Source organism: Copidosoma floridanum, unplaced genomic scaffold, assembly GCF_036245765.1.
Source record: "Copidosoma floridanum isolate Cflo_tuat_1 unplaced genomic scaffold, Cflo_Japanese_pri ptg000013l, whole genome shotgun sequence".
Taxonomy (NCBI): Eukaryota; Metazoa; Arthropoda; class Insecta; order Hymenoptera; family Encyrtidae; genus Copidosoma; species Copidosoma floridanum.
In genome coordinates, this window is record NW_028321890.1 from 2,763,439 (window position 1) to 2,788,194 (window position 24,756).

At 32.3% G+C, this 24,756-nt stretch overlaps 1 protein-coding gene across 4 annotated transcripts in view; it reads left to right on the plus strand.

The window, feature by feature from the left end:
* Positions 1 to 24,756, plus strand: part of LOC106637471 (PRL-1 phosphatase) — a 410,453-nt gene that overhangs the window by 43,782 nt on the left and 341,915 nt on the right. The window contains exon 2 of one of the 4 annotated variants that reach the window (XM_089591085.1): positions 8,201 to 8,313. The exons of the other annotated variants lie outside the window; for them this stretch is intronic. The gene's annotated coding sequence lies outside the window, so the exon portion shown is untranslated. The remainder of the gene's footprint in view (positions 1 to 8,200; positions 8,314 to 24,756) is intronic. 4 annotated transcript variants of the gene reach the window in all.

Genomic DNA, 24,756 nt, shown 5'->3' on the forward strand with positions numbered 1-24,756 from the left:
GCATATCACATTGGGATTAGTGAAACAATTTGGTAATGCTCTTGATAAAGAAGGACCCTGCTTCAAACACTTAAAAAGCATGTTCAAAAACATAACTTTGGTTAAATTGAAAGAAAGTATCTTCGATGCACCACAAATTTAAAATTTGTTTAGAGACGAAAAATTTGTCAAAAGTATAAATGTTATCGAAAAGGCAGCGTAGTTGAGCTTTAAAAATGTCGCAACAAAGTTCTTAGGTAATAATAAAGATAAAAAATATAAGAGCATCGTTGAAACTACGGTCAAGAACTTCAAAAATTTAGGTTGTTTAATGAATTTGAAACTTCACTTCCTCGATTCACACCTTGATAAATTTTCACAGAATCTTGTGAATTTCAGTAAAGAGTAAGGTGAAAGATTCCATCAAGACATGAAAGAATTTCAACATAGATGGCAAGGAAAATGGAGCGTAAACATGGTAGTCTTTCTTAGCGAACTGAACACTTTTTTTTGTGGGCTTTCGTAACTTTGAAAATCCTTTAACGTTAGAACGAATATTAATTTCCAGTTTTAAAATTTTAAATGAGTTCCATAAAAAAGAAGATTTAATAGTTTGTATGGTTATAATTTTTCTATTACCGTTATTTATCACTGGGAGAATCTGACGTAAATTACTTCCTAAAATAATTAATGTATTTCCAAAATATTTTTTAGTATCATATAAATCTTTTAAAGTTCTTTTAACTATTTCTTATGCTTTTTTGGAATCATTGAAGCCTTATCCCAAATGATTAAATCAAGTTCTCCTAATTTTTTTTCATCTGACTCGAATTCTAAAATGGCACTGTCTATAGCATTTACATGATTTGTCTTCTGATTCTAAAATATCATCAATGTGTAAAAAAGCTTCATTATCAATATTATCAGGCAAATCCTCCGTAAATAATTCTTTGTATTTATTTAAGATCTTATTACCTTGAACGTTTTCTGAAATTAAAAACCAAGCAAAAAACTGTCCTCATTGATATAGAAGCATCACAGCAATAACTTCTTTAAGAATGTCATCTATTTTTTTATCGTTGTCTATTAAACCTATTACAATTGCAGTATCTTTGGAAGTTTCAAATGTTATTCCTGTATATATTCTAATATCTTTGAACAATGTCGAATCAGTTACTTTATTCAATACAAATTAAAAAAAAATCTTTCATGATTTTTTTAAAATACAATGTTCCATCTCTCTATTGCAATATTGATTATTACATTTATTTTTCTTTGCCAAATCTTTAATTTATTATTAAAAACTAAGTATACTGGAATGTTCACATACTTTATGGATTTTGCAAATCCATCATGTTTATTTAATTTGAACCAAGCTGTAAACTGTGTTTCGAAGTTTTCTATAACAGTTTCAATATTATTTTCTTTAAATACAAGTTTTTGTTTGTTTTCAAAATAAACAGTTAAATTTACAACTGTATGACTTCTATCACAAATTAAAAATTCTTGTAATCTCCAAGCTGCTTCCATTGGACCTAAATATCTAGCATCAACGTAACTGTTAATTTCAAGAAATATTTCATTGTCTTGGTCTTTTATTTTTGAACTTTTGTGTATGCTCTGTCACTATCTTTATGTATGTAGTCATAAATATATTTTGTGCTTTGAATAGATGCACAGAATTTGACCTTAATATGACATTAGTATTTTATTAACAAAAATTTATGATACCGTACAACCAGAGAATTATCCACTAAAATTTTATCTTTTTCCAAAATTTATAAACATGTTGTTCGGACGTATTATTTTTTCTTCTATATTCAGGGTAACCATTTGTTTGAAATGAAGTTACGTTTGAAAAAGATTTTGGAAAATCGTACATTTTTTATTAATCATACAAGAACTTTACTCTGCATGAGGTCCATGAAGCATGTATTTAATCACTTATTTTGTAAGTTTTGTGTTACCAGAAAGTTCAGCCGAAATAATTCCATTAATTTGTTCAGGTGTAATCATTTTTTTTATCAGGATGCAAAGTTATTAAAATGTGTAGATGAGGTAGATAACATTTTTGGAATTCGACGGTATAAACGTATGCTAATACTTTACCGAATATATTGTTTTTAACGATGTTATCCAAAACTGACATTCATTTCAAATGAGATAGTCTAACAGTCATGTTTGAAGGATCATTTAGTGTCGTATTTTTAGGAAATTCCGGTAAAATTAACTTTAATTCTTTCCATTTAGGATTACATGTTACTTTCATAAATAAATCTGGTCTACCTGAATATATTTAATGATGATGTAAGAATGAATAAAAAATTGTTGTATTAGCCGTCTTCCATATAATAATAAATGAAAGTTCATTTTTTTTATCTGTAACACAGTCTGTACAAATAATATTGTAACATAGCTAGTTTTTTACTCTTATTTTAGTAATTTTTAAAATAACCAGTTGTTAAGGAAAAGGTATGAGTGGATGTGTGCCGTATGATTTTGCTGCTCTCCATTACTTGTATTCATACTACTACACAGATGACAGCACCTGTCTGCATGCGTAAGGCAAGCGCTGCCCATCACTGTATAAGCATACAGCGTGTAAAGAGGAGATAGAGATGTGCGCGCGACTCTCTGCTGTCGAGGGTCAGATATTGCTCGGATGCTCTGCCGGTCGGTCGTGTGTGTATGTGCACGACTGCACCTAGTTGAACTTTTGTTATGTAGCTGTGTGATTTGGTGAGTGAAATTGAATAAATTGTAATTGTGCTGTGTACTAACAGTATCTAAATTCACTACCACTATCCTTCATACCATCCCCTGAAGTTTCGGCGGCTGACCTGATACATCTCTCTGCGGTCCTACCGCAACACCAGTACACTTTCCTAAATCTGCTAAGGAAAAAAAAAATGGAAACACCATGAGATTGATAAAATGAGATAGTTTATTTAAAAATGCTAGTTCACGATATTTATCGGGTAATTCTTGTGGGTATGCACAAAGCTCGAAGCTTTTTGGAAGTCTAGAGTTTGAAAGTATAATAGCACCACATTCTGCAGTCAATAAGTTATTATATGTATGTTTTTTCTGGCTGGTTTTTCTTAAAAAAATAATTATATAAATTGGTAGTTTTTCTACATTTGTGATTTGATGTAAATGTTTGTACGTCTTTGCTATTGGATTTTCATAATTTTTGTCAAAGTTTTGACATGTTTTTCAAAAATCTTACTATCATTTATAGATTAAAACCTCAGATCAATAGCAATTTCATTATCATCATATATATATGTATATTTAATTATTTTTTGGTTTTTTATTAAGATTAGAATTCAATGTGTTTTGCCCATTATGAAAAATTTGTCCTTGAATGGTAATATTATATTTACCTTTTTTTGCTTTCTTTAAGTTGCCGTTTCGTCGATCTGGGGAGTTCAGCAGCGATCGGTGCAGATGGTAGTTAGACGGGTGACCATTATGGGTGATGGGCTCCACTATTATTTTGTTTGCTTGTGCTGGTGATTTTTAAAATCAATTAAATGTTTCCTTATCGTTTTGACAATATAAGTGGAAGGTGTTCAGAAGTTCAGGCCTCATGTCTCTAGACGTAAGACATTTGGTCGAAACTTTGGCAATATACCGGCAGCTCCGGGATGTGTTTTTCCTTAGTGGTTTTCCCACCCACAGGACTGATTATCCTGGCAAATGGGAAGTGGCATCTTTTACACCCTTTTCATCCTCATCCCTTTTTAGTCCCAAAGTGCCGTATGGCCACAGAAGGACGTAGTGCAGTAAAATATATATCTTCCTATATTATATAGTTATAAGCGTGGGGCTTTTAACACTACCCCTCCTTTGCCCCCCACAGCCCTTCCGCCTCCTCCCGCAACTCGCCCGCAGAATAAGAACAATTTGATTACTGTCAGTGATATTTTAATCCAACACAATTATAGCCGAAGATCCACTGAGCCCCCCTGACCTCCCGCATATTTCTCAAAGCCCCCCCCCCGCAGCTCCCAACAAAATAAGAGAAAATTCCTTTAATTTCACTATTTTATGGCCCATAGAATACCTCCCTTATTTTTTTGTGAGCCCACCACGCCTCCCCGTACATTTTTAAGTGCCAACCTAAACCCCCCTTTACCACGCCGTGCGACTCCCCTTAATAAGTTACTGATCCAGCTATTCTTGCAATATGAGGGATGATTCTACAGATTTGTAGCAGCTCAGTTTATAGTCCATCGATAGGCTGTTTTATACACAAACTGTACATGAGCTGAAACTAGCTGTAGCTAGCAATCGCAAGTGGCAGCTCCTACGACTCACGGTAAACGATTTCTTAGCTGTATATAGTTATCTATTTTTTCACACTACCCAGGAGGCATGATAATAGATTGATTTTATACTTATCAACATTGAGTACAAAAATCGGAAATTATAGTTATTACTTAATATAAATATTGATAAGTATACAATCTGAGGCGCGTTGACCTTTTTTTTTGTTTGATTAATTTTTTTCTTACATTAAGTTTTAAATAAATACGTGTAATCATGTGACATGATATGATCACACATACTTATTGAAAATCAGGTTGTAAAAAAATAATAGAAACCGTGGTAGTCACCACCAGTAGCCTTATGAAACCACGACGAGACAAACCTCCCTGATGCCCAATTTAAAGAAAGAAAAACCATTAATAGATATTGTAATTGAATAAGAGTTTATTTATAATTTTATGTATTTGCTTATAATTCTTTTTTCCTCTAAGAACCTGCCTGTTTCAAACCTATCCCTTTTTATGTATACGAATTAAAAAACAACTATCTAATACGTTAAAGTTATTATTTGTTACATAACTCTAATTTTCATAAAATAAGATTTTAAGTTCAGAATCTTAAAATTCCATTCTTTTAAATTATGGTTTCTTGATACGTATAGTTAGTATAGTAGTGATATAGTACATAACTCTAATATTCATAAGATAACATTTTAAGGGGGCTCCAGCGGGAGGAGTTAAGAGGTCACAGGTAGCTTAATTGATAGATAAAAACACGCTGATTCCAACGGTGTCCTGATTTACCCCTCTAACCCTGGAAAATTTTGAGATATTTGCTCTCAAAGTTCGTACATTATACATAGCCTCTCATAGAGCAACGTGAAAACATCGGTATTTTCTAACAATAATTGAGGAGTTACATATCAGGACTGTAACTGTTTTATAGAAAAACATCTCAGCTTTCAGATGGTACCTTCAAAAATATAGGTAACCCTGGAAATATTTGAGATATTTTGTAAAGTATTGATCAAGTCATTGAATTAGCAGGGTCATGACGGGATGCCATCTTGTTGTTTGTAAGGCGCGCGCTTTTGAATATTTCAGAATTACACTGCAAGTACTTACATAAGTTTCATGTCATTTGTAACTCTTTTTTAATCGTGTTCTCCTATAGATTACTTACACATATTTTTTTTTTTAAATAAAATAGAACATTGAAAAATTTTAACTGCAATTATTTTTTATTTTATCAAAAATTGCGTCAATAATTTTTTTATTTGAAATAACTCTTACTTTATTATTTACACTCATAGATAATAATGAGGTGATGCCATTTGTAGGATCTTTTTTATATGCATCTACTAATACTTCTATTGATATCGATTCTTTGGCCATTTTATAAATTATCTTATCATTAATAATACATTTTAATACAATTAATTTTTGTTTGTTATCATCAATTACTTTTTTATTTCTTTTTTGCTGTTGCAAAATCATTTCAGCATCCTGCAAGTCTTGATGACTCTTACAGTGATGTGTGATTTCTTTCATTTTTTATAACACAAAAAAACTAATTCTAAATAAAACGCTCTGTACGTGACAGAAGCTGCTGTTTGTTTACCATAGGTACGGACACATCATATATATAGGTGATGGTGCTCGCTTATATATACACGTATATATAGATATATACTCACAGAAGTGATACCAACTAATCGAATAGTTTTCGGGTTGGTACCAGTGCTCGCTGGAGCCCCCTTAAGTACAGAATCTTAAAATTCGATTCTTTTAAATTATGGTTTCTCAGTACGCATAGTTAGTATACAAGTAATCACAAAAGTAAACCAATTTCGCTGAAAAAAATTTAAAAGATGATCTTATGTAGGGAAACGTTATAAATAGTTGACCTTAATTAAAACTTTCACTTTAATAATTTTTAACAAAATTGTAACATAATACAATATTAACATGTTATATGCTTCTACTAAATAATGTTGTTTTAGTTTATGTAGTAACTTTTAATTTGCTAATTTTTTTTTATCTTTAAAAATTTTTCTAACAGGAAGTGTTTGACGGAAATCTCCTTTCAAAATTATTAATTTATATCTAAAATGTATATGTGTATTGCATATATTACGCAAAGTTCTGTCCATTATCTCTAAAGCTTTTTTCGTAGTCATAGAAGCCCCATCCCAAATTATCAAATCGTTCTTACGTAATTTCTTTTTTTCAGATTCGAATTCTAAAAACGCAGTCTCAATATTATTTAAATCCAAAAGTAAGCGAAAAGTTCTATGACTGGCTATACCTTTTGATAGTAGTACTGACGATGCCATTGACCAATTTTTTCTTAATAAATTAATGTTTTGTGTAATAAGTTTTTTCCTCCTCCAGGACCATCTATAAAATAAATCTTCTTAATGTTTTTACATACAATTTTAAAAATATTTTTTCGTTCATTGTATAGCTGAGCATACGTCAAATTGAACATATTTTTACAGAATGCAAGTTCCTCTGCGTCATCATTGTTTTGTAAGTCAATTTTAATCGGTAACAGCAAATTTAATGATTTACGTGACTTCTCTTCAAGTTCAAAAATTTTGTTGATGCCCAGAAGAGCATAGTTTTTTTTACCACGAATAAAATTTTCATAAATTAGTTCTTATACTTATTTCAAATTTTATCATCTTGTACATTCTCTGGTATTAAAAACCATGCAAAAAATTTTCTCAACCGATGAGAAAGCATAACAGTACTAGCTTTTTGGAAAATATCATTAATCTGTGAATCATACTCGATTCAACCGATAGCAATTGCAGTATCTTTGAATGTTTTATACTTCATATCTTTATATGTTTTTAAATCTTCAAATGAAGTTGCTCCACTTTTTTTATTTAATATTAATTTCCAAAAGAATCTTTCATGATCTTTTGGTAATACTGTATTAAATCTACTTATTGCAGTATTTATCATTTTTCTTGTTTTTTTTTTGCCCAAATTTCTAGTCGATAATTAAAAATATAGTTTTCTTAAAAATTAACATACTTTAAAGATGTTGCAAAATTATCAATTTTATCTAGCCTCAACCAAGCTGTTTGATGCGTCTGCCATTTCTTTATTATTTTTTAAATTTTATTCTCTTCAAAAATTAATTTTTGTTTATTCTCGAGGTGCACAGCAAGACTTACAATCTTGTGGCTCCTACCACAAATTGGAAATTCTTGTAATCTTCATGCTGCCTCTATGGAACTTAAATTAAAAAATCTACTTAAATTAAAAAATTAAATCATTCTGATCAAGAAATTCTAGAGGAAGTAAAAATCTATGTTGATGGTAGATATTCAAGTAAAAACCCTATCACCCTCTTCATTAATGTAGTCGTGTATGTATTTTATGCTTTAAATAGATGCACAATATTCAACGCTTATGTGGCATCTGTGTTTTATTAACGAAATTTTATCATACAGTACAACCATTGAATTGCCAACTGTAATTTTATGTTTATTTTTGGTTATATATACATACATGATTGTCTAAGATATTATTTTTTCTGATATATTCGGCATACCAATTTTTTTTCAACGATGTTATATCAGCAAATGGTTTAGGAAAATTTTTGATACATTTTTTATTGGATATATTTCAAGATGGGCTTTGTTTAGTGCGAGAACCGTGAAGCATATGTTTAATAACCAATTTTTGAAGTTTCTTATTATTTAGAGGTATTTTAGCTGATATAATACCATCAATCTGTTCAGGTAAAATTATTTTGTTGTTAGGATGTAGTGTTATCAGAAAATGTGAATTTCGTAACCCACGTTTTTGAAATTCTACAGAATCAGCGTAGGGCATTACTTTCCAAAAGAGATTTTTTCGTGTAATGTCATTTAAAATTAAATGCAACTTAGTATGAATTAATCCAATAGTAATCTTAGAAATATCATTAGGAGTAATCTTTCAACATCTTTCAACAAAAAATCGGGCCTTTTCAAATGTTAAGGAGATTTGGCCATATTATTTGAAGAAATAAAAAAGGAAAGCCCTGGCTGTTCGTTTGTAGGTAAGTTACGATTTGTAATTTTGTGTTTTCCAATAAATTATGTCCATGTAATCAACAATTAAGGTAACATCTCGTAAGAGTCTGTGTTAAAGTGATTCCTACGGCTAAGAAAATTATTATAATGAAAATTATATGACTGATTCCTTATAACGTCCTGGGTGCGACTGAATTTTTTCAGATATTTTGACCGTTCAGTTTTGTAAATACAAAGCTGAAATCAAATGCAGTGCAATGGAGTGTGCAGGATGTAATCGTCACCATAAGCTAATGTGTTAAGTCCATCTTGCTGCACAATAGGTCTATGTAGCAGCAAGATAGGCTTAACACATCAGCTTATGGGGACGATTCTATGCCGCACGCTCTATTGCGCTCCATGTGACGGCAGCCTAATAGTTAAAAATTAGAAATAATACTATATATTTATTACTATATATATATTTAAAATAAATACTATATATTTATTTTAGCTATGTTATCCATTTTTTTACAGCTAACTACTATAAAGTCACCCGGTTTCTGGAAGATGATAACCTCAGCTTTACGGTACAAATTTCTTTTTGCGTGCGCATTCCATTTTAATAGTCAATTGATCGACAAAAGTTTGTGTCAGGCCTTCGGCCATTAGAGGCTGTGTTAAGCGAGCTTGACAATGGTAACTTTGAATTAAATTCGTGATTTTGACTGCAAACCCACATAAACAAGGGTATCGTTGGATTCAGCACGATTTAAATTTAAAAAATGTATCATTTAAAGTTCTTGTACATTCCGTGATAGAGCCTCCGAGATAACATAATCTTCATGTTTATCCTTTTTTTTAAAGTGATAAAAAAAATTTGATTCGTTTTAGATTATCAAGAAAAGTATATATTACCATGATCTCAGAATCTTTTACTAGTACTCTCAAACCTCCTAAATAGATTTTGGGTACTATAAATCAATACAAGTATAGTACAACAATTTTAAAATATAACGTCATGCAAATAAAATCTAATTTTTACTTGCATAATTCTAATATTTGAACAGATTTCTATAGATATTTAAATGGTATTTAAGTGTGATTTAATCATCATTTTAATCTCATGTTAAAGACCACTCTGATATCTCTCTTTTGAACTAAAAACAATTTTCTATGACTTGCGTTTAATATTGATTTAGTTATTTTTAGTCTTGTCTAATATAACTTTACTAATTAATGATTTGGTTATGATTTAAAAAACTCATATATTTACCATTACTTTAAAAATAAAGTTATAATATGAACTACAAATTTAAAAAAATGCATCACGATTTTCCAAACTTCAGTGACATAAAAAAAAAAACTATTGAACCAACAAGCATTGGTATTGAGTAACGTAACAGTTTGATCTGTTGTTAAATAAAAACAACTGATTGTTATTACAGCAAGCATCAGCAATAACTAACCTAACTGGTGAACAGCATTGTTTGGTAGTAAAATAATCGATAGGTGATCAAGCATCACAGGTATAAAACAAACTTTAGTTCAGCATTGTTAACAATAATTAAAAATTAGTTACTAGTCAAGCCAGTCTTGCTAGCAAGTAACCCAGATATTTATTAATTTTCTAAGATAAAAAAAAAACAAGTATGGGACTTGGTACCCCCGACAGATGTGAAACATAAAATATCTTATTGAACTCGGTGGAATTTGTTTCTCTATGATGAAAATTGTTGTTTCCGTCGGATGAGTGCCGTCCTCTCCGAGGCTATTTTGCGGCTCGAAGGACCTGCGAAGACCTTTAGAATTCACAAATATGTACTTTTATCAGTTAGTATTGTAGATTAGGAAAAAGCAAATATTAAAATATTTTTATGTTTTTTTATTCATTAATATAGTAATAATAAGAACAAAAAAGAATAATAATATAACGTAAAGATTATTTAGACTACCTACTTACACACAGGTACATAATATGTTTAACAATATGTTCGTGTATATTACTTTCTGTGTCTCTCTGTCTCTTTTCGGATACCTGCACGTAGTTGAGCACGTGCGCGAATTTCGTTTGATTGGCTCTTTACTAAAGGTGGGTTAAAATTGAGTCTGGATAAACACAATTGCAAGTCCCCGAAAAAATTTTGCATTATGGTCAAATATTCATATTTTAAAATAATCCTGTTTACGAAGAAAAAATTCCTAAGAAATAATGAAAAAATACTAATCATTCTAATATTAATTTATCATTTTTTATAAGCGTAAAGTATTGAGAAAAGCAATAAAAAATGCCTACCTGCATGAGTACTATAAAAGATGAGCAAACACGATAGCAGACGATCAATGGCTCTTTCTATCTCACTTACTCTTAAAGGTACTGCCAAAAAGCCTTTTAAATTTTTTTTCCCCAACATATTGCGCTTGCCGGAACAAAATTAAAAGTTCTTATTGATAGAAAATTTTTCACCCTACACTCTGGTATTTTTTTTTTTTTATATCAAACCGTTACACGATATAAGCAAAATAAACTTTAAAACACGATTTTAACATTATAAGACCACTGAAAAATAATTATAACTATTTCATTTTAAATCAGTGGGCTGAATTACATGTAATATAAGAAACGCCTTACTATCGTTCGATTTCCGTATTCAGAAATTTCTCAGTTGGCATCCAGAAGTACTAAAAACAGAAATCAGATCGGCGTGCTGCATAGCACAATCGATGAGATTCCCGACTACAAATCTGACGAATGTGGGTTCGATTCTCAGAGTCAGTAAATTTGGAAAAATTTTTTAAACATACGTTATACATATTACATACAATATATTTACATATATTATATATAGTATATATACATGTACAATATAAAATGTATGTGCACGTATGTATTCGGCTCTATACATACAATACATGTATGATATGTAATTAATAATACATATATGATATTCAATCATATACATACATGCACAGTTCTATATAGCTTTATGTACGGGTAGTACACTTTACAAAAAAAAACACGCTCAAACTAAACCAAGTGATGCCAAGTAAATTTTAGATGTATTAATATTGTATTAGGTACAGAGGTTTGGGAGCAATTATAAAATATCTTCAGCCCCTTGACACACGCCCTTTGTTTTCTCTGACTACGTGCGTATCTGTCAAACTACGTGTGTACGTGTGTATATATAAGCATTATAGTTCTATAATATATAGCTATACTTACTGCATGCCCGAACAGTAAGAGAAAAGATGGGGATATCCCTTGGCCGTGTTCTTCCATTCCTTTTACTTACTCGTTCGCACACTTCTCCTGTACAGCATACGAAGTATGCAATGTCTATGGGTGATTCTGCTGTAACTTGCTCAAATCATGTCCGGTACTCATACTCACGTGCCGTAATGAAATCCAAAACTTTATAAATGTCAAATTGTGTTGAACGTTGTCAACTTTACTTGACATATTATCTTATACCAATATATTGATCCCTTCATTCAGATAATCGATCATTTAGAGTCAAATTTTCTATTCTGACCTATGTCCGCAACTCAATTTCACTCATGAAAGCTTTCACCGGTAAACAATAAGGCTTATATGCCACTTGTGCGTGTAAGCATTATATACTCTAGCTATTAGTGATTAGATTTGTACCTTAGTCACACCAAAAATCGACGAAGACGAGTGAGTTTTCACTGTATACATTTTGTCCGCATATTTGCACCATAATCGTGGTTTTAACAAGAATCAGTTCAAAGTAGTAACATTTTGGATTGGAAATGCTAACCAATGATCACTTTTTAAAGTATAAGACTATAATGAATAAATCCTTACGACAGTAGTACCTGAAGTTGTTACCTCTCGAATAGCCAAGCTTTTTTTTTGCATATTTCGCGCGTACAAACATTTCATTCCGTTTCGACCCCCGTGGAACAACCACTCGGTGTGCGTGTGCAGGTAGGCAAACTACAGTTTCTTATTGCATTTGAGGCTATGAAATAAAGTATGGGTGGACAAGTCATTGTAATACGTCTATAAGTTGAACGAGCACTACAAATATTGACAACTTTTTTTATTTCAGAGCAATCAATCTTAGCTAACCTTTTTTTTCATCACTGTTGGGCTAAAAAACGAGACATATGTTTCGGCGTTTCGTCCAATCGGCCTTTTTTCACGACATAAATGCAAAAACGGTGGTGCTGCTTCCAACGTTGGTAGCCCAGTGGTATACTCCATCAGGTGGCTTTATCTGGGCCTAAATAAAAGCAAAAACATAGTCCTAATGATTCAAATAAAAATCTTTTAACTTTATGCCCCGAATGAAAAGTTATAGTGATTTTATGAAAAATACTGAATTTTAGCCGAAATCACATAATTAGCGATATTTACGTTCTAATTAAAACAGCTGTAACTATTGAATGAAGGCACAAAATCAAACAAAATTTTTTTTAATCAATAGGTCTTGACTCCAGCTTTCATTGGAGCTCATTAAAAACACTGGAACTGTCAAAGGAGCTTAGCTACACGTGCTAGAGAGTGACAGAATTTTTCGAAAATAGATGAACGCTGACTTTTCTAAAATTTTGTATAACTTTTGACCAGCAAATTTTATAGTTGCATCGCTTTAACTATTTATTACTGATGTTGTGTACAGTAGAAATACCATGAAAAAACTTTTAACCAACTTCTTTTTAAAAAAAATTTTCTAGTCGATCTGAGCAAGTTACGGCAGAATCACCCATATATATTTTTTGTAACGCTTTTTTGTTACGGTCATCATGCATCACTCACATTTACTCATCATGCTCACGCGCGCCTATACTTGGAGCGAGATTTGGTATAGATAGTGTACTGGCTGTAGTTTAGCAGTACAACTACGAGTTGGTGCGCGTGCTCTCCTACTTTTGTGAGACTGAGTCTCACAAAAAATGGAATGCCTATACCAATGTGTGGGACGATTTTTACACCCTTAATGTTGGAGCGCACCTCTACCTCTGTTTAGGAAAGGGAATGACTAGCATACTTACGCACTTTATATGTATATTAAATACGCACATTTTTGAAGCAATATTGTAAATATTGAATTCACGGAAAGTACAGGTATCAAACAAAGATATTTTGTTTTTAATAAAAGTAACATAAATAAATGCAATGATATTACGTATATACTATACTAGTTCAAAACATAAAGCATTAAACTTATTTTTTCGAACAGTAAGAAGGATCTGAATGCGATTTTTTGTGTTCGCTTTATTTAGAGCGTCAACATACGTTGTGAACTAAGTTTTAAATACATTCTTTCGAATATGCTTTTTTTATAAATAATATGCATTTTGAAATAGCATTAAAAATAGATGATAAATACTTAATTTACAATGAGATAAATAATGACAAAAGTAGGTTCACTTCTGCAATTGAGGGGTTTTTAGGATCTCTGAGACTGACTATGACGACGGCAACAGTCTGTGAGGTACCTAAAGCCTAGGCTGGATAGTATTTTTATCATTTCTTAGTTAAATACAAGTGTTATTGAGAAAGATAGTTGATTTTATGGTATTTCTCCATTAAATAGTATAATTTATAGGTTACAACGTTTTTACTTATATTTTAATTGAAGAATCAAAGTTCAATGTAGTAATTATTGTAATTTTTTGTTCTTACTATGCCCTTACGCATAAAATGTTTATACAACAACAGTTTCGACATCGATTATATAGGTATACAACAACAATTGTCATTCCTTAGCAACACCTAACTCCATCATGTATGTATCTATCAATACTTGAGAATTTTTCATAAGAATTGAAGTATTTACTACTATTATATCAGCTCTTTATTGCAATAAGTATTTGATGTTTCGTTTGAAACTGTATAAAAAAAATTATTTTTAAGTTAGGTACCTGGTTTTCCAGGGAATGAATTTCTTATATGTAGTGAAAATAACAGAATGTCTGTCACTATTGAATGTGAGTCCACGTGCTGAAAATAACAGAATATTTGCCCGCCAAAAAATTCGGTGGCTCTCCCAGTGAGGTGGTGTCGCTGCTGCTCAACGTCCAACGCAAGAGAGTACCTCTTTTAAACAGCGGGAGAGTCCCTCTCCGTCTTTTTAGATCCAAAAATTGTTTGCTGGGCAAGGTAAAGTTGATTATAAGAATCCAAACTGTTTATGAGTAGTCTTACTGAAATATAAAGCAAAGTCGCTAGAACCGTTGTAAACGCTAACCGTGAAAACTACTCAACCGATTTTGCTGAAGTTTTGTATACTGATTCTTGACACTTCCTAGACGCTTTTCTTATAGTTTTTATCTTGAAAGAATTAATAACAATAGCAATAAATAAGCTTAAAGTTTTACATAAATACGCTGGCTTTTCTTTTTGTTTCAGTATGATCCGCTAGGTGGCGTGAAAGTGAAATCGAAGCTACCTGCAATAAAAGTAAGTAAGTCTCGTTAAAATACCCCTGAGCAAATTGCTGAATATTACGGTTGTTCATCGGTGATGCATCAATAATAGAGTTGTGAGTCGTGCAGCTGGGCATCTTTGTTGCTGACAGTACTTCTCCAATGGATGATAGACCTATGTCGGATTCTGTCACGAACCACCAAGATAAATGAGTGCCCTAAATAAAAGACGTTCTGAACGCCAACGTCCCTGATGCAATACCAGGAGACGTCTAGACAGAGAAGAATCTGCTCTAACAATGTGAGGTTTTGTGGTCGTTCTTCCAACCGAGTTGGTGGTACCAGAGCAGATTTTGCTACAACAGCTAGCCAACGAAAACAAGCCTAATGTGTGAGGGCAGCCACATCAGCTAAAAGTTTCATCTACCTTTTTCTCAGTGGTTCGTTCCAACCGTATACCCATGGAGGAGGTATTCTCCAGGCCCACTTCCCCGACCAGCGGGGAACGGTTAGTTATCCAAAGCACGACCCGAATATAAGATATTCTTTGACCAGCGGCGTACTTCTTTACAGCACAATCTCCGTACGCAAAGACTTCTAAGGTAAGAGTCAAGCTACCTACAGCTGGCTTCTCAATCATTGAGGATCATAATAAGAAATGACTGAAAGTATTAGCACTGGCCCTTTTGAGGGCCACCATGAGTATTTACGTTCCCTAATTAACCATTCTTTTTAAAGCTATCTAACGTTATACTACCTTCCCAACAAATACATTTTTACTGCCATTTCTGGCAACGATTTGTCTATCAATAGACTTGATAAAGCCGGCCACTATTAAACCAAGCCAGTCATTCACTGGCAAACGTCAGAAGTGGCTATCGACAACCCTATATTACCCTCTCGACTATGAGCATTTAACCAGGAATCACCGATCCTCTTCAAGGTCTACGCTGGGTGAACTTAACAGTGAATCTATAAAGAAAAAATAAACTTGAGCAAATGGATCAGTCTCCAATAGGCAAGCATCATGAACCAATATCCCTATCTTAAATTATCACAACGGCTGAGCTCTGCAAAAAAACAAGGAGCTTTAGACATCACTGTCTCCAGCGTCACACTAGGAAACGTTGGGAAAGAGCTCTACAACTAGCTCCAACGCTTTGTAGTTTTCTTACCAATCAGTCTGGTGCTATAACAGCAGGCCAGAGAAGATTACCCTGAGATATACAGGCAGTCATGTTAAAAACTTCAGTCAAGAAAGAGTTTAGAGCTCACCATTCCTTTTTAAGGTCATCAAACGTCGAACTGCCTGACCAACAAATGTATTACAACTTAATAAAGTTAACAAAAAACAGCCCTTAGGGTTCACAAAAGTTTTAACAATGCTTATACTCGCAAGAAGGCGAATTGGAAAGAAAACCCTAAATGCTTCGAATGAATACAATTTTAGACGTCAAGAAACTAATGTAGAACATTTTCGAAATGACAGCTCCAAAACCGACGAATAAGAATCTCTTTCGTGATAGATTAGCTTTCCATTATAAAACCCTGACAGTTATCACTAAAATCTTTTAGCTTTTCAAATACGTAGAATAATTATTTGTATTCATTGTGGCGAGAGATGAGGCTCCAGGAGTTTTTTGCTTTAGTAATAAAATTTTGGGCTTGAAAAAAAAAATTTTTGTTAATGATATATTTTTTGTCAGTTCTAAATCTTAACAGTTTCAACAAATAGCTCTTTCCATTAATTATAATGTGAGAAAGTGCAAATCAATGGCCCTTAAGGGTCAACAATTATTTTATAGCTTAAGGAACACACGGTACTTTCCAGCATCATTTTATTTTGCTTTTACTTTTTATAGCTTCTTATTTGATCAAATTAACTACATGAATTTCGAACAAAAATGTTTTTTAATTGGTAGTTTTTTGTTCCGAGAAGTGTTAAGAATAGATGTCAAATTTTTAACTTAAAACGTTTTGCATTACGTGTCAACACACTACTGTGTTCCATTTAGTGAGTCTTGGATAAAGCCAAGACGGGAAGGGGGGTTGCTAGTGTTTCACATATATCATTAATTTTTTTGGTGAACAATTATTATCAATAAGTATTTCAACTTTTTTCTTATAGTATCAATGATTATACAAATTAATTAATAGATAAGCAATCATTGATAACGCTTCATGAACTGTTTTTCAGAATTGTTTCATAAAAACAGTTCATTATTTGGCAACCAAGTATCGGAAATAATTAACGTGATTGTTTAGCAGTAAAAAAATATTTGAGTTAGCAAGTAATGGTGAGGAGTAAACTAACTGTACATTTTTAGTGCGTTTTAATGAAAATAGTCATTTTTGTCACAAAAACGCCATCGTCACTAGAGGTACTTCTTGGCACGAAGGACCAGTATTACCCTGTAAGAGTAGTTCTGTAGCCCTGATGAAATGATTCTTCTATCTGGGACACTATTTTTTGTACTAAGAGCGCAGTATACGCTCAAATCTCACAAAAACGCCTCAAGGTAGAAAATAATAATGTTTTAGGCAAGCAATCAATCAACGTCAATAATTAATTTTTTTTTTTAAATGTATTAATTAATAAAATAATTTATCTGTATGCTTAGTAATAAATACTTGTACAAATTTTTTTTCATTTCATACTAGTCTGCTAATTTTTTTCTGATATTCACTCGATGTTTACTTATATAACTATAACTTTTATTACTACTATACGTTGTTGCAGTATGTTTACGTATTCAAAATGCTTGTTCGCTTAAATAATGAATTTTTTTTTATCAAACAATATAGCGAAATTATTATTAATTTGTCGTTGACGCTTGGTCACCTAGTAAATAGATTCTTTTACCAAGCAATACTGCTGTACAGTTTAGTAATGTATTGCTGATACTTTTTAGTTTAGAGATTAATTTTTTAATTAATTTACTTTAAAAAACAGTTAAACTTTCTACTGTACGTTAGGATCATAAAGATTGTACCTTTGTTATTTAATAACTTTAAAATGTATCTTCTTATCTGCCCATTTAGTTGGATGAAAGTTTGCCGCAGGTGTTGAAAGATAAAGGTTTAAAAAAGGAATACATTTTTTTTTAAATGAAAAATAGCTTTTTAAGTTTTTATGTAGGAAACTTAATAATTTGTGACATGTATCTAAAAACTATTAGAATTGGTAGTATAACATTTAAATGGCTTTATAAGCAATTATATTCCAATACTAGTCCTAGATTATTTAAAGTAAATTTGCAACGAAACTACGTTTCGAGCTACGGTCTATCAGCTGAGTAAAACGATGTCTTCTGTTCTGCAATTTGTAATCCTCCTAAATAATAGTACTTTCCACGTGAACTACCTGATTGGCATTTTTTACATTTACTTTATTAGTTTACTATATACTTATCCCTAAACTATTACCTATAATTCGAATAAAATTCATATCGACGAACTACCACTGATTTTTGCTATTACAGTATGCCTGTAGAATGTCTTTTATCTAAATCGTAGTACATGGAGCGCCAGCGTAAGGTACACTCAATGGGGTGCTAGCTTTATGTCTTCTGAGAAGACATTTTTCGCTGGATCGATCGACCCTGGACTAAGGTAATGAGCCGATTCCTTGATACTGACCTGAATGTCGATAATATTGAAATAAAAAATTTTTAAAATGCTTACTTGTGTTCATCGCAAAAAAAAATTTTTTTTAAATACTTTACTGGATAGTTAATAAATCACTTTTCTAATACAAATCTTCTAGTAAAATTTCAACTAAAAAATAATTTTTCCGTTGTCGTTCCTGGTTTTGTTGACAATGAGCAGAGAGAAAAGAGTAAAGAAGTAAAAGAAGTAAAATTGTTTTTATTCAATAAAAATGACGATCGACATTTTGGTCCTGCTAATGTATCGTAGAGCGAATGAGTATATACGTTTTGTAGATGACGTCTTCGTTTTTGATGTACTACATGGAAAATGGAATTTAATGAGACAATTAGGCGATGAATTTGTGATAAAAATAAATAAATAGTCGTCTGGAAGTACATGAGGTTACGCGGGTAGCAGACATACTGACTAACAGTGTCGGGAGGTTTGAAAAACTTAAAATTCGTATGAGTTGAAGTTTCTACCCGTTATTATTCGTAATAAAGGAGTATGTAATTAGAAAAATACTGTTATAGTAACTTTGAGTCTTATAAGATTTTTATAACATACAGGTACAGAACACTATAGTTCATACCAAGTACAGCCTAAAGGCGATATACAAACAAGATGTATACATAATCACTGCTATACTACTGACTGACACACTGCTGTACCTGTCTACACTGGACTGATCAAAACAGAAATTCTTTTTTTATAAAAAGTAAAACTGTACACAAAATATCATTTTTTCCACTTTATATTTAATTAAAAATAGAATAATAATTTCTAGACACATATGTTTGTTAAAAAATGAAACTTGATTTTTTTGTTTGTATGTGACCTCAGTAACAGTCACAAAAGCCCCCTTAAGTAGCCTGGGATCAGAACAAAAAATGAAGTTTCTCTCAAGTTTTTCTGCAGAAATTACTTTAGTCTAGTGCTCACTGTAATACCCCAAATTTGCCGCAAAATCCTCTGTACACTCTATTTTTGAAGTTAACCATTACCAAAAAAAACCGTTTTTTTCGGTTTCTTCATAATATTTCTTTTCAGGTAAACTTTTCGATACATATTCCTATAAAGTTTCTTGTGGAGGAATAATCTATGTACAAAGTGAGACCTGTTTCGATATCTTAAGTGCCTTCGTTAACCTGCAAATCACTTTGAAAGTTGCAAAAGCACGTTTTTTTCAACATTTAATATCTCAATAACAAAAATACCCAAGACTTTGATATTCGAAGAAAACGTTGCTTGCATTATATAAATAAGTGTACTAAATTTAAAAAAGATCGCTTTTCAACTTTCAGAGTTATTAATACTCACATTTTTTTTCGAAGCTTAAGTAGATAATGCATGCAAGTTTATCTGATCAGTCAATTTTGATCCGACTAGTCTCAAAAATTTGAGAAACTATTTAAATATAACATCCTGATGTAGTGAAAAACAAAGTTTTAACTAGTTTTACAACCATTTGTTAAACAATTATGGTTTCTTACAAAACTATAGAACTTTTTCAAAAATAAATACTGATGATTCTCGTTGATATAAATTTATAGCTGGTATTTTTTACATATTAAAAAAAAAGTTGTTCTAGCATGCAAAAAAGCTAAGATAATTTTTTTTTGACAGTGCGAGAGCCGAGCGTGCTGGCAGGCAGAAGCGTCAGTGGCGGAAGGAGAAAAAAGCAGCTCTGGATAAACTTGCCTTGAGCGCTTCAAATCGGACACACTTTTGAAATATGCAGTATCTTGGCTTCTATTCAACCAAAAAATTTCTTTTGTACTTATTTTGGGGTAGCTCAATGAGAAAATTATAATGTAATGATTTTTTTTTTTTTTTTTAACAAAAATTTATCATCAACAATGTCATATTTAACTTTGTCTTCGTGTAAAAGATTTTTTTGGGTCTTACAGAGTAAAATTATTGTTACTGTAACGCATTATGGAAAATAAACAGTAATATGGTTAAAAATATTATCTATGCAGTTTCTTCAACTGAAAATTTTTTTTTGATATTTGCAGAATAAGTCAGTCTATTTTTATTGCAAAACAAATTGATTCAAAAACAATTTTTTGTATGCTCTTATATTTTGTATTAAATTGCTTTCAACATTATTGTACTTCGCTAGGAACTTACCATCCACTGAGTTAACCACTGCTGAATACTGTTATCAAGTACATTATCAGATCTAATAGTGGCTTGGTAACAACTCAAACCCTTTATGATGGGGTTTGAAAAATTAAAACATGGACTGCAGCAAACATTTTGTAAATATAAACTGGTACCAGACAACGTTCTAAAATTAATTTGGTGCACGTGTGCAGTAAATTGCAAAAGCAGTTGTAGCTGTGCTAAGCAAGGAATAAGATGTTCGGAGTTTTGTTTAAACTGCTGTGGACAAAACTATTTAAATAGTGACTAACCAGCCGTCAATGACATTGACGTAGATGAAATTAAAGATGAAGTTAAATGAGATAATGATTAGCGATCATCAAAAACCAGTAAACAGTGGGTGCTTGGGTGGTATCGCAGTTTGAAGTTATATGGCAAACCACAAAATTATAAGTATTGAAATACCTTGTATAAAACAATATTGTGTATAAAGGTGGTAAAATTATCGTGCGAATGAGTATACCTACTTTGATTGGGTATGGTTTCTATGAATATTTTAACAATATATATATATAGGCTGTCTAATACAAGACTGTGTGCTTTTATCCAATCTTCTGATGATTTCAAAACAACTTCCTACTGCCTACGCTGATTACATCTCCAACGTCACGCTCACATTTGTCACATACGCTCACGTACTTATTCCTAGTCGACATTGAATACCCAAAATATAATTATATCTAAAAATTAAAAATAGTCATCCTGCAGTACCACTTTCTTTAATAGGGTAGTATGACATGCCAGTAAATGTCCCTTTAAGACGTTCATCGCACATGCACTGTTAAGTCTAAATAGTAAAAATTAAAGGTAGAAATAAGAATATCTCGAAACTATTTTGAAAAGTGTAAACTTAGATTTCCTTTTTCAAAAATTGTAAAAACGTAAAATTATTTTTTTTTTTAAATAGGAATCAGCTCAAATATAATATGTACAGGCAAGAGAGATGTAACGTAAAGGATCAATATTTTTAGAAATAATTTTTCTCAATGGACATTTTACAGTCTAAAGAAAATAATGGTTATTACACTTTTTTTTGTAATATCCATTGCAAGTGTCCAAGCATTTATACACAAGATTTTAAGTTTAGATCTTTAATTTGGACGGCTAGAGTACTCGACATGCTAACAGTTCACAGAACTTTCAGTATCTTTAGACGGTAATTTGACTTATTGTTATTAAATACTGTAAGCAATGCAGGAAACTGAGATACCTAAGTAAAATTATATGTTAATTTAAAATCTTCATAGAATGAACTAAATTTCACACAAGAAGTTTTGTTTTATTGTCCTAAAATCTTTTCTTACTATGCAATTCTTTACTATGTTTTCACTTGTAATATTTTAATTTTAATAATTTAGACTATGATAATTATATTTACCATTTGCGCAGAACATTTTTACATTGCAACTTTGTTTTTTTGAAAAAAGAAGCTGATGTCAAAAAGCCTACTTTCGCAGCTTATGAAATTCCTTACTTTACGTAAATTTACTTTAGTGAATGGCGCTTCAGCTGAGTTTCGATTCCCATATATATAAGACTTTCATCACATAAACGATGAATGGTTTATTTAGTTCGTTACTCTGCAAAAACCTTGATTTATGTATGATCCACTTCTATTTAACAAAAAATAAGGTATTTCATATTTAATAACATATTTAAAAACGAGAATTTTGGCTATTGCTCTTTTGAAAATAAAAAATTTGTAATTTTACTCTTTTAAGAAAAGGAAATTCAGGCCCTTCTTTTGAAAAGACGCATTTCGGCTTTTTTCTCTTTTCATAAAAGTAATTATACGTTTTCACTGTTTTCAAAGGAGGAATTCCAAATTTCCTGTTTCTAAAATAGGAATTTCGGTTTTTTCCTAGTTTGAAAAGAATAATCTTACGTTTGTTCCATTTTCAAAATAGAAAATCAAAGTTTCTTCTATTAAAAATAGTGATTTCGGCTTTTTACCTTTTTTTAAAAAGAGTAAATTTTTAAAACTACTTTTCTTACATAGTAATTTCGAGATTTCCCTATTTTCAGAATAGTAGTTTCAAAACATTCCTATTCCTACCCTCTATTTTTACTATTTAGATTTAATAGTATAGGTTTTTCAGACAAGAATTATTTACATCATACATATATTTGAAATAGCATAAAAAATACCCAAGAAAAATTGCAGATCTTTTAACTGTACCCTTTTTTATAAGTTCAATTTAAAAAAATCTCCATTTAACATGTAATCTTATCGAAAAATCGCGTTAAATTGCATTTAAATCTTCCAAGTACTGTGCAGCGTCGATTGCAGCAATAGGTGCAGTAGAGCTATCGAAGATGAAAAGCCCTTTTTACTGAATGAGGAAGCACTCAATAACGACGCAACACTGAGGCAATACTTTGTTACAGCCGTACTCGGCGCTACACTAGACGAGTCACGACACAAGATACATTTGAATATTTACTGCCTTTTTATTTATCAAGCGGCACACCACAAATGCGAAGATCTCTGCATCATGGCTTGCTGTTACCACCGAAACTTATTATGTCTTAGTGTTATTTACCTAATATCTCGCGATAGGGAACTTGGGCTGACTCTATATTGCATTAAGGTAGGGTAATTAGGGACGGCTACTTTCATGCAACGCTACGCACAGCACCAACACTAGATATGTTCACCTACTAGGATATGGTTCTGGTTGAGTGCTCGTTGATGCTTCCGGCAATGCTACCAGTGTCAAGGGTACCAGAGAACCTGGGTGACCGCGTAAGGGCTTGCTCGTGTGTGTGTGTCACTGAGTGCTCGGCTTTGCGGCGTCACAGTAACTAGGCAGACGAAAGTCTGCTGATGCCATGCCGTGCTGCTCCGGTGCTAGCCTTGCAGTGAGCTCAAGTGTCTGTCCTTGTCTCACCGCGTAGGCACACCGTGTGCTATGCGGCCCATCACACACTATCAGCCAACACAGCACTAAAGTTTGTCCACCATTACTATATTCTTCTCCCGGAACACGGACATACTAATAGCTGCCATTTACAGATTGATTCCCTCGACATTGCACATACACACAGACACACACAAACACACATCTCCAGGGTACGGGTAGGAAGCACAGAAGGGGAGTCAGACCGAGCTCTATAGTCACTCTTAATGCTGTGACCTCCGGGCCTGGTATCAGGATTCCATACGCTACAGCAAGCCACATGCAGGAGAGAGAGAGCTATCTATAAGACTCTCGCCATTTTTTATCGGTAACAAGGGTTCCGTGACGTGTTCGTATTTATTTCCAATTCGCCACTTCACAAGACATAGGAAAGCTGCTCTGCTGAAATATACTAATTTCGAAATTTTTGAAAAAATCAATTAACTGAAAAAATTAGTTCATTAAATTGATTATTAATTTACTAATGTAATTTATAATATTCATAACTAATCCAAATCAATGAATAAACAGCAAATGAATCTGACATTAAAAACAAGTCATGAACAACAAAATAAGAGGAAGTAATAGAACACCCTCTGTTGGAACCGCTTATAGTAGAGTGGGTCAGGGCCTCGGCTAGTATGCAATAGGTCAGGGGCTTAAATCTATTTTTAAACTGTTTTGAGAACGAAGTTCTTTATGTCGCGCACGGGGGGGGGGGGCTGGAATTTAAAAAACGACAGATTTGATGAAACGAAAGAGGCTTACATGAAGTCTCTTCCTCCCAAGTTTCCCCGTTACCCTGTCGCCCTCACCATCAGTTCCCTACGCACTTCCCCTCACCCCACCATATATCTTCCAACCGTGCTGCGCTACTCTTCTGCACACCTTTGCCCACCATTCCCGTTCACACTCCCAAGCAATTAATTTTTAAACGAATTTAAACTTTATTTTTCCACAGTAATTTTTATTTAACTTGAAAATTATTTCTTCTACAAGTCTCGTCTCTTCCAATGACCCTCAACCTCCTGCATACGAGGCGAATCCCTTACCCACTCTGCTACGAGCGCTGCCGTCTATAAAATTTCGGTTTCTTGTACTTATCGTGTGGTTCGTAACTTATTTTTCATTTTCATATGCATTCAGTGATAATACATTCAGTAAATGATAAATTATTTATTTGTTTTCTAAATAATAAATTTAAAAAAACAAAAAATTTAATTAGCATGAATATGGTCACGTAGATTGAATCGAATAAGGCGCGTTATTACGCATTACATATATGTATCTTATGCATTTGATGCATAAAATATCGACCGATTTTTTTTAAACCTGACGTTTTTTTTGGCATTAAAATAATGCTAATAA